This window comes from Aethina tumida, chromosome 8, assembly GCF_024364675.1.
Source record: "Aethina tumida isolate Nest 87 chromosome 8, icAetTumi1.1, whole genome shotgun sequence".
Taxonomy (NCBI): Eukaryota; Metazoa; Arthropoda; class Insecta; order Coleoptera; family Nitidulidae; genus Aethina; species Aethina tumida.
Genome location: NC_065442.1, coordinates 6,326,845 through 6,338,598, shown reverse-complemented (window position 1 = coordinate 6,338,598; position 11,754 = coordinate 6,326,845). Strand labels below are relative to the sequence as shown.

Genomic DNA, 11,754 nt, shown 5'->3' with positions numbered 1-11,754 from the left:
ATGAATATCATGGCTCATGAACCGTTTAGACCCAGCGATACAATCAGATAATCAGTAAAGTGGGAATGAAATCCTTAAATCACGCAGTTGACAGATGGCTAAACAGATTGCTACCACAGCAACAAAAACTACAACAATCGCAAACACCACAACGATAAAATTGACCTGGTAAATGAACTACACCGACCGATGCGTATAAATTTGCCAAGAAGACAAACCGTTGTTAAAGGATTGGATGATTTGTGACAATCGGATCTTGGAATATTGGACAAGTATGCCAAATACAATAGAAACTATAAATATATACTGGTGGTGATTGATTGTTTCTCAAAGTATTTATGGGTGGAACCATTAAAATCCAAGACGGGGACCGAGGTGGCAAAAGCATTTGCAAAAATACTGGCGGACAGGCGACCGAAAAATCTTCAAACTGATCAAGGCATCGAATATTTCAACAGTCCATTCGAGCGACTGATGAGGCAGTACACCATAAATCATTTCAATACGTTTAGTTGCAAAAACGCAGCGATAGCTGAAGGTGTAGTACGAACAATAAAGGAGAAATTGTATAAACATTTTTCACTGAATGGAGAATACAAGTGGTTAGACGTAATTCCTAAAATAGTGTCGGATTATAACAATACGGCCCATCGGTGAGACCGTCGGATGTGAACAAGGAATGGTCAAATGGTTGGGTAATAAGAAAGAGGAATGGATTGACAAAAATAACGTTGTAGAGTAAGTAACCTGTAGAGACATGTTGAGATCCGTCGAGACCTGTTGTACAATTTTCTGGGAGTTAGTTGGGTGAGATTTCGTTATTTGTGTATGTGTATGTATGTTTAGTGGAGTTTCAAAATTCGGTCCGTGCAGACTAAATAGTGAATAAAATTGTAATAAAAGATAACATAAAAAAGACAACGAAATGAACTTTATGGACTCTTGTGGAACAACACTTGTGGATATTGCGGAACAAGGTATCAATTACAATACCGCGTCGGATAGCATGTAGAGGAACTTTCAAGTAGAGATTCAGAAAGAAAAACATCTGTTTTGCACCACCCACGAATTCAGTCATGTTTGCCAATACGAAATTGAGTGTGGATTAAGTATCGTCAGTCTCTGAGTGAACACCTGTGAAGATGAAGCCAACGTGTCCTTTGACATTGAAGAATGGATAAACTTTATTCGAATTATTCAGAATATTTCAACTGAGCAGCCGGAGGAGATGACCAGTTTATCAGTTACATTTCAAAAAGTGTCCGAAGAAATTTGTTTATCCTACGATCTGATATTTAATTGTGTAAATTTATATCGAGCAGACAGTTTTGTACTTTTACACATGTGCGACAATGAAAATATTATTTTGTTAAATGGCATAATATCTAGTATAATAGAAATCTTGACAATGGCATTCCCCTCTCCTTTTCTTCTTCATACCGATGATTGTTTGTAAATTTAATTATTATCAATGTAATATTCGTACTTATTCTATTTTAATTATTGTAGGTTTGTCAGTTTAGTAATTATATTTGTAAAAAAAAATATTATACATTTTGTGAAATAAATACTGTAAACTCTGTTTCATTGTTTTATTTACATACATTTTAATTTTACGACTATGGCATTTTTATTGTGCATCATTGTCGTTCATTCGAGTTGTACAGACAAGTTGGATTTACTCTGTCAAGTCACGCCTACTACTACCACCACCACCAACACTATTTTGTGATTATTGGTCGGGCGGGGGAGGGTGAACTTTACTTTTTACATTTTCATTCTCATTGGTACCATTCCATCAGTGGCAGCTTTCGTTTTACCAACACCATCATCGCTATCATCATTAAGCAGTGACATTATTTTAAATCAGGGTAAGTTTAAATAATTAATAACCTTTGTATAAATATATATGTTATATTAATATTTCTCTAAGCAGAGAACAGAAACATGGACTTCGTGGGAGAATTTTTAGATTATCACTTTGTTTAGATTCTCATAAATTTTTTCAGATTTTTATGGGTTTTCTTAAAATTAATCTTACATTAGGTAATCATAAAATAGTCGTAAAATCATACAAAATTTATTTTAAAATAATCCTATCTTAATGTCTACAATAGTTGATTTTTAACATGTGTGTTTTCTTTTCAAACCTTTATCGAGTATCAGGGTGTGGTCGCACAATGGCTTCGAAGTTTAGATTCTCATAAATTTTTTCAGATTTTTATGGGTTTTCTTAAAATTAATCTTACATTAGGTAATCATAAAATAGTCGTAAAATCATACAAAATTTATTTTAAAATATTCCTATCTTAATGTCTACAATAGTTGAATTTTAACATGTGTGTTTTCTTTTCAAACCTTTATCGAGTATCAGGGTGTGGTCGCACAATGGCTTCGAAGTTTAGATGATTGTCATGTTTTTAATTAATTTACAGAATATTCAGAAATTAAATTAAATTAAATAAAGATAATTTAATAAATTATCCCTATGTGAAAATTTAGAGAATTGTAACTATGTTCTTTTTATTTAAGTTTTTACGATAATGGTAAATTAAAGTTAATGAATTGATCTTTAAATGATTGAAAATATTTGTATAGTATAAGTATAATCATATAATATTTTATTAGCAACTTACAGAATATTATGTTTCAAATTGTTTTATACATATTTGTTAGAAAACATTAAAAACAAATATAAAACTTTTAATATTTATTATTTAAAATAAATATAAATGAGTTGTAGTAAATGAATGAAATTTAATTTTAAGTTATTATAAAAAGTTATATAAATAAACTCTTAATTGCAATTATTTCGTTATTTAAGCTCTCTTTTAGTGAAGATGGTCTAACCATTCAAAACATGAAATCCGAAATCCGATTGTTTATCTATCTACATATTATTAGAGTATTTTTTAAATATTTTCAGATATGTTTAGCTTTAAGTTGTCTGTTTAATAGAATAATTTGATTTTGACAAATGCGTGCTGATCTCCAAGAAATTTAGAACAATTTTACTCTAGATGATTGTCAAATGTTATTTGCCACTATGCAGAGACATATCCAGGCAACATGGCAACTTGCTTTAAATTGTATCAGCACTTTTTATGTTTGCCCCATGTATATTATTTAATTTATATCAAATTAATTAATTAATAATATTGAGATTATTTTTTTTAGATAAATTCTTTGATATTTTCAAAATAAATATTAGATTTGTGGAAATTAGGTAATATTTAATAAATATTGCATAGAACACAAACTAATGGTAGTAGTGCTTGTTTTCAAGTCAAAATAAAACAGTGTTTTTCAAAATTAAAAAAAACTTAGAATAGACGAATAAGTGCAATGGCACAAATTATAATATCTTTGAATCTCATTGAATCAGACATTTTATTTGTATTTTAAGTGCAGCACAGTAAGTACAATATTTTTTCTACAAAAAATTTTATGTTTTTAAAATAAAATTTTGTCACGTACAGTTAGTTCAAAACAAGGCCTAAAAATTAGATTAAAATATAATAGGTTAGATAAAAAAGCTCGTGAAAATAATTTATTGAAAAACATCTCTTAAAATAAATATTTAAGTAGTAAAAATAATAGTCACTACTGCTGTAAAATACAAAAATAAAATATTTAATTAAAAACAAAGTATAAAAATGATATTTTTTCTTATTCTAAAATAATTGTCTTTTCCCGATATGTATAAATAAATATTTGATGACTAGGGTACTTTGTTTGCTAAAATTACATGATAATCAAATTTCATTGTCAATATGTATTCTATATCTTTACCATTCATTATTTCAATTTCACTCTTCTTATTGTTTTGTAATTTATGTACTTGGGAATGTTTTTCAATTCACCTACGCCATACCACGAAAGATAATTTAATCAAAGAAAAATAAAGATATTAAGTTTTCTTTGTATGTCCTATAAATCATGCTGTAATTTCATGTCAATTGCAATATTGTTGCGATTACTTTCTAAATCTGGTACTAGTCAAAAGTTCTGGATTTTTAACTACAGATTTATGTGCCAACTTCCTAATAATTGCAGATCCGTTCATCCATTTCTAATTTCAAGTAATAGATCAATATAGGATTACATTGGTTTTGAGAATAAAATCGGCATGGATTTACTCTTTAATATGTATGCTGATTTTTTCAAATTCTGAAAGTGTACTCAAACATTCTTTCTGGTTATTATATTTGGTCTTTTATAAGTTAAAATATCCAAAATTTTGGCTTTTCGTTTTTGTTTTCTTTCAAAAACTTATTTGCAAGACTTGCAATATCATAGCACCAATGATTAGATATTAACTCTCGCACTTGAAAAATGCAAATTATTAATTTTTCGTGATTTAAATCTTGAAATAATATATTTTTGGTTAAAAGACAGGCTTTGCTGCACTGTTAAATGCTTCGAAAGTGTTATAAACATCATTTTTGATTGTAGTTTTTTATAAGAAATTTAAATATAACTTTTACATTTGGGAAGTACAAAGGATGAAAATATATATTAATAATTAAAATTAAACCTACAAATTAGGCAATTAAAATATTTAAAACATTCTTTTTGTTTCAATACAAAATGTAGCTTTACTTTTTCCTGTTTTTTCGCGAGAGCGACAAGACTATGCTCCCAACGTTGATGTTTAAATTCTCTATAAGACATTTAAAAATACAAATTTTTATATGCAACCAATCCTGAAAAAAGGCAACGTTGTCGGGTTTGGTAGCGTCGGTGAAGTACCTAGGTTTTATACAACGAGCTTGAAAAGTATAATAACTAGTCTGGGTCTCCTAGTGATAATTTAATATAAAAAATTAATATAAGAGTTTTTTTCTTTCCCCTCTTTTTGCCGCATAAATGTTATTTTTATTTTATTTATAGTTTAAGTCTGTATTCACAAAAATTTCCATTAGAAATGCTGGGTCTGAGGTTGTCTGTTAGATATGTCGGGTTCAACAACCTAACCTATTTATTTATTTTGGAAGATTTTACCCGAAAGTTTTCAAGTGTCAAGATCGAAACACTTTTAGTCATTTTTACTTACTGTTTGTCAAATCATTGGTTTTAATATTCGTTAAGTTCAACTATTTTGCCAAGTATTTAAGTAAATTTAAATCATTCAATTTTTATATTTATATTTGTTTAGTTTTTGTTCTTCTTATATTTATTTTGTTAATATAGTTAGGTTGTTTTAAAATGAGTTTTAATTAATTTCGGACTATAAATTTAAGAACTGTAAAACAGTGAGTAGAAATTATCTAATATTTCGGTTTGGTGAAAGGTGTGAGTATTGAATGTAATACATCACCTTAGTTGAAGAAAATCTATTCAACAAAAACAAAGGTTAGTAATATTGAAATTAATTATAGAGTAAGAATTGTATAGTCTAGCCTCATCAATATTTTATGTAAAAATTAAATCGCTCCCTTTAACCTGTTGTAACGAGTCTTTCACAAAGACTTTGGTTATACCGATTGAATTATCATCGGTAACCCGTTACATAAATTGGTGTCTCCTAAAAGTAAACAATAAAAGTTTACACATAAATTGGTGTCAGGTGTCTCCCAAAAGTAAAAAATAAAAATTGACACATACATTGGTGTCAAGTGTTTCTCCTAAAAGTAAATTATAAACGTTGACACATAATTTGGTGTCGGATGTTATCCTAAAAATAAAAATTGAGACATAGTTTGATGTTATGTTTGTACAATTGTAAATTTAACACATAATTTGATGTTAATTGTAGTTACGTAAAATTTGATGGTATAAAGTTTGTGTAAAATATTCACATAATTTTGAAGTCGATTGTTTTAATTTAAAGATTTGAAAAGAGACAAAAATTAAAATTTATTTGTTAAGAAGAGTAAACAGGATCTGTGTGTTACATATTTTATTCTAATTTTTAGTATCATTTACTGGTCTGTTGTTGTTTTAATTGTTAATATTTGTGAAATTGGTTTTGTAAAGTAAATTGAAGTTTAAGTCAAATTTGAGAATAAAACGATTAATTTCAAATTTATAGTAATTGGAAAATATTGATTAAGTAAATATTAAGTAATGTAAAACGTATTATAATAGTATAACGGCATTGGACAACACATATAAATTCCCCATCTTTAGTGCCAAAGTACTAAGAAACTTGAACAATAAGTCATCCGGCGTAAACTTTGAACAGCCCCCAAGCAAATGAATTATCGTGACGAATTCAATTTGATCTTGCTGCACTAGTTTTCCCACATGGTCATAAATTTTTGGCACGGAACCAGACGGGCCACCTAAAACAGGCCCGGATTTAATTCGTAACTTAAATCTCCGGAATTCCTCCACGCAATAACAGCTTCAGTTTAGTTTTTATTGTGCCGTATAGGTAGGATGGCGCAGACCACCGCAAGAGGTCGAGATCCGCCGCCGCCTGGGGGAGGCCCCTTCTTATTCCACTTCAAACGCGATTAAGGCGATATCCGGATATGGGAGACTTGGGAGGTTCGCAGAATGAATTTGAATGTCATTTCGATTCTTTTGTGCGCCTTTCGCCGGGCCAGTGCGAACTCCGGGTCGCGTCTTCGTTCGACAATTTTTCGAGGGTGTGCGGCGAGCAACAGATGTCCTTTAGACTCGGTTCGATCTTATGTGCTGATTGCAAATTATCACATGCAATATCGGCATTATCTGAGTCATTTTCAAGATTGATTTTTGTACTGAAGTTTATAAGATATTAATTGATTATTAACACTTCAAAAGTGTTTGTAACTTTTTATTTAGTAAATATGTCGAGGACAAATTAATTAAAATGGATCATTTTGAGTAATTTGATTTGAACATGTAATGCGATAAAATATTAACTTTAACCTCTAAGTTATAAGCTAACTTATAAAACTAATTAAAGTACACTTAGAGGTTCAAAATTAACACTGGTTTCAAGCAAAATTCATTTTTAAAATGATAAAAATTATAAATTTAAATAGTAAAAATATCTTGTTAAAGTAACTTCAGTTATTATTTAAATCAATTGAAGCTCAATTATTTGACATACATTTAGCAATATTTTTTATCGATATAAACAAAATAATTGTTAATTACTGATGAAAATTATGGACCAGGCTTTCATGTTTATATTTCAGAAATTTAAAATAAATTGTTTCATAAATTATGTATTTAAAAAGTAATTAAACCATTGCAAATTATTTAAATTTTGTTGGACAGTTTAAAATTTAGTTAAATTATATTAATAAGTTAATTAAACCACATTTCTTCATAGTTCAAAAATGGTGAATGCCTTAAAAACATTTTAATTATTAAAATTAAATTTGCAAGAGTAGAAAACGTTAAGATCAATATAAAAATATTCATAATTTTAAAAAATGGTGGATGCGCTGCTTCTATTTTTAGAAAAGTTTAAATAGCAATTATTCTGAATCTGTTAGTTGTACTGCTAAAACTATTTTAATACTTAGTGATATTTATACTCATGTCCTTATGACATGGTTTCAAAATTTTTTGGCTGCTCACTTGAAACTTTTTAAACATCAAAGTGAGTAAATTATAATTTTAAATTGTTTAAAGTAAACACATATAGTAGAATAAGAATTTTATTACTTATTGACAATTTTAATACACCTTTTTAACATGTATTATATTTATAGATTGATTCCATTTATTAATTTTTTGTCCTACCCAAGAATGGCGAGAAGAAACAAAATATTTCAGGAGATTAAAGAACTGTACAACAATTCGTCGCCAAGAGTTAGCACACCTCCTGAAGATTCACATCAGTACCTCCGTGTCTGGAGTCATTGGTTCATCTTATGTTTAAGCTCACTTTTCTTTATTCCAATCCAATTTACTAAAGATTATTCAGCCAATGGACCAACGGAGTGCTTACACATAGTAGTACTGTTCTCAGTTTGATTTCAGGTGACACTAGTTCTTAAATCGTCCACATCCTAACCTGAATTACCCTGTTAATAACGCTGAATTACGGTGAGCTATTGAAAGAGTAAATGCAGAGACTAAAACCTATGGGAACTAAGGACGGTCTTGTATTACCTCGAAGGATGTGGATTGTTCTGTTCGAGGTTATTCGAACAACTACACTACTCATTTGGTTGACGACCTTTCATTTTCAACAGTTGAATATGGCAACATGCAAACATGTCTCCTAAGCAATCTAGAAACTCGTATCAACAAAAGCAATTCATAGCTCACTTCGAGTTTCTTAGTTAACGTCCTTAATCATAGGTTATGTCCTACGACTAAGAACGAAACTGAAGTATGAGTTCCTACCAGTACGTGGAGAATCTAAACAGCAGATTATGCACTTGATTCTTTGTTACTCAGGTGATTTTCACCTGTCACACCCGTGACTTATTGGGGGTTGGGGAGTAGCTCAGATAAACACCAGTACAGAATAAATACAATTTTATTCATAGCTTATATAGAAAAAACGCATTACAAATTGTCTAACTTACAGTAATAAGTAAGGGACCATCTTCAGGGCTGCTCTTGGGGAGGAATGGTATCCACCGGGCGACTCGTGACCTCTGTTGTAGTTCACACACTTCTGTTCTTGATCTTCGTCGCGCTTTTATTTATAGTCTGACATTACAAAACATTACAATGGTTTATTGACACCAGTAAAGCATGACCCAGATATTCCGCTGAGTCTTGACAAGTCAGCGGAATGTATTGGTGCTGACAATGCCAATCACGACATTATGCGAAAGCACTAATCGCACTAGGGGCGATGTTTGTATATTGATGATTAAGGATTATTTATGTGTCCTATCGTCCCTATGTGACATAGCACGGTTCTCAATTTGATGGCAGGCAACTTGTTTTTAAAACGTAGATATCAGTATGAATCTTGCTGGGAGACTAAATGGTTAATCTTCATTCACAGTTAGTCCCATGTTTCCCAAATATTGCATTCAAATATCGACAGAGGGGGTGCCATTTATATGCACGTGTTAAAAACAACTTTGCTCACCTAAGATCGAATTAACACCACACAAAACACTATATAAATACTCAATCGACTCATCCTACCCTGAATTACCCTGTTGATAACGTCGAATTACGGAGAGCTATGAAAGTAAATACAATTGAGTTCAGCAGGAAATCAACCACATGGTCGGATTGTCCGGACACTGGCGACGGTTCTTACTACAGTTCCATTATTTAATCTAAGCATTATAACCTATGAAAACTAAGGAGGGTTTTATTACTTTGGAGGATCTGGACTATTTGCGACTGTTCTGATCGAGGTTGTTCGAACAACTAAACTACACTGCTCATTTGGTTGACGACTTAATATTTTCAACAGTTGAATGTGGCAACGAGCAAACATGTCTCCAAAGGGACAAACCCCCAACATCCAGAAAGCAATAATCTTGTACCATTCGAATTCCACACACTGTGAGACTTCTTCGCTGGAGACTTGGTAACGCCTGGGAACGCATTAATATTTCACCTCCTTCTAATCAGGACTTAGGTAGACTAACTGGACCCATTGGTTCACCTTATGAAGGACTGTATTGTATTACCTCAGGATGTGTATTACTTGCGACTGTTCTGATCGAGGTTGTTCGAACATTTAACGACACTGCTCATTTGGTTGACGACCTTTCATTTTCAACAGTTGAATATGGCAACATGCAAACATGTGTCCTAAGCAATCTAGAAACTCGTATCAGCAAAAGAAATTCATAGCTCACTTCGAGTTTCTTGGTTAACGTGCTTAATCCTAGGTTATGTACTACGACGAAGAACGAAACTGAAGTAAGTGTTCCTGCCAGTACGTGGAGAATCTATTATTATTAATTACACACACACACAACCTTCAATGCTTCCTTTGACATAAAAAATCTGTATATTAATTCTTTAAAATTAACTAATTCAACATTACTAATGTAAGGTACAACACACAATTATAATAATATTCCACAATTTTTTCCTCCACTCCAACACTACCATTTTCAATAGTAGTAGTAGTAGTAGTAGTAGTAGTAGTAACCCACTTTAAAGTAATGTAAATACGTACGTTCAGAATCCGTGTCTAATATGGCCAATTCTTTGGAAAGAAACTCTTTGTTCACGTTGAACCCATCCATATCTATAATGTTCTTGTGGTTGCAGTTGCTGTTGCTGTTGCGGTTCCTGTTGCTGTTGTGGTTGCAGTTGCTATTGCTGTTGCGGTTCCTGTTGCTGTTGCGTTTGCGGTTGCTGTTGCTGTTGTTGTTACAGTTGCTGTTGTTGATGTGGTTAGCACATACGTATGTACATACACTTACTGTGTGAATATTTCTTATGATAGTAATTCTGAAAAGTCTGAGCTCACTATTTATACAGAAATATGGTCCGCAAAAAAGAAAAAAATAAAAACCAGTGGAAAGTGGAACAATAACTTGATCAATAAATCATACAGCAGTTGCAGTTGCAGTGTACTGCTTTAAAATCTGGTTTTATTAAAAAAAATGGTAGGTATCATCTCAGGGAGTATGCAAATATAAATTGACCACATTTTTTAGAAATGAATCAGTTCGAAGAGAAACAAATATCCATCGACAACAATTTTGCAATTGTCTGTATTTGAGTTTGTATCTGTCTGTGTTATCCACATAAAAATGTAAGTATTTTTTTTGGTGTGATTTATATGTCTCTTTAGTTACAATAAATATTTGTAGAACAATGAATATAAACGCAATTAATTCGAAGGTTCAATTGAAGAAATATTCACCAATAAGAAGTTTGAAAAAACAAAAAAAATATATTATAAGGGACATCCATATAGTGGGCAGTAAATATGGAAAAACAGTACAAGTTGAATTGGATGATGAAATAGTTTATCTGCCCAAAAGGCTAGTACCCATACTAGAGGCTGAAATCTCCAAATTTAAACCTGATAAATATTCGCTTATATATAAAGCAGACTTGCCTCACAATACGGTTGATATTGTAATAATAGAAAATTAATTTATTTTTAATTGTAAAAATATGATATCCAATAATTGTAATAATAATAATAATAATAATAATATTATCTGTGAAATTAGTAATGTTTGCGATGAAATAGTTAATACAATTAATCATGCAGTTACTATAATGAGTAAATCACAAATTGAAAAATGGAAAAAAATAATTAATAGTAACAATAAATTAATATTGCAAACGATAAGACAAGATTTAAGTATTGGCACAAAACGAAAATTATATTCTAACATAAACTTAATGAAAACATATAAAAAACAATTGATATTTAAACATGATGCCACGAGATGCGATAAAAAAGAAAAAGAAAATCGTGTTTGTTGGCAAATGTTAATTACATGCTTTAATTCTCGCATACTAACAGGTATTAATTTACAACATAAAGATATTATTCATTTTTTCAATAACAGCTTTCTTTTATTTAGACGTAATATTAAAAAATTGCTTAAAATACATAAAGTAATAAAATTAAACTCCTGTTTTAGCGGCGAATTTGTTAAATATAATGGGGAAAGTGAAATTAAATTTTTCAATACTAAAAATGAGATTTTGGATTTAGAGTCTGACTTAAAAGCTTCTATTAATGTCCAAATTCAGATGAATTTTGTTTTGCATAAACCATATAAAACATCCTCATATCCACATTTTGATGAAGTTTTAAATTTATCTAACTTTGAGTTTCCAATTTCAATGACAGCCATTGGAAAATTTGAAAAAATGAATAAAATATCTATTAATGTATATACTTTAGAAGAG

At 30.5% G+C, this 11,754-nt stretch overlaps 1 long non-coding RNA gene across 1 annotated transcript; it reads right to left on the bottom strand.

The window, feature by feature from the left end:
- Positions 1-7,585: 7,585 nt before the first annotated feature.
- LOC126266353 (uncharacterized) lies at positions 7,586-8,272 on the bottom strand. The gene is made up of 2 exons (XR_007548756.1): positions 8,029-8,272; positions 7,586-7,970 (listed from the first exon to the last, which is right to left on the bottom strand). It is a non-coding gene; the product is annotated as an uncharacterized LOC126266353 (long non-coding RNA).
- Between the last annotated feature and the right edge of the window lie 3,482 nt (positions 8,273-11,754).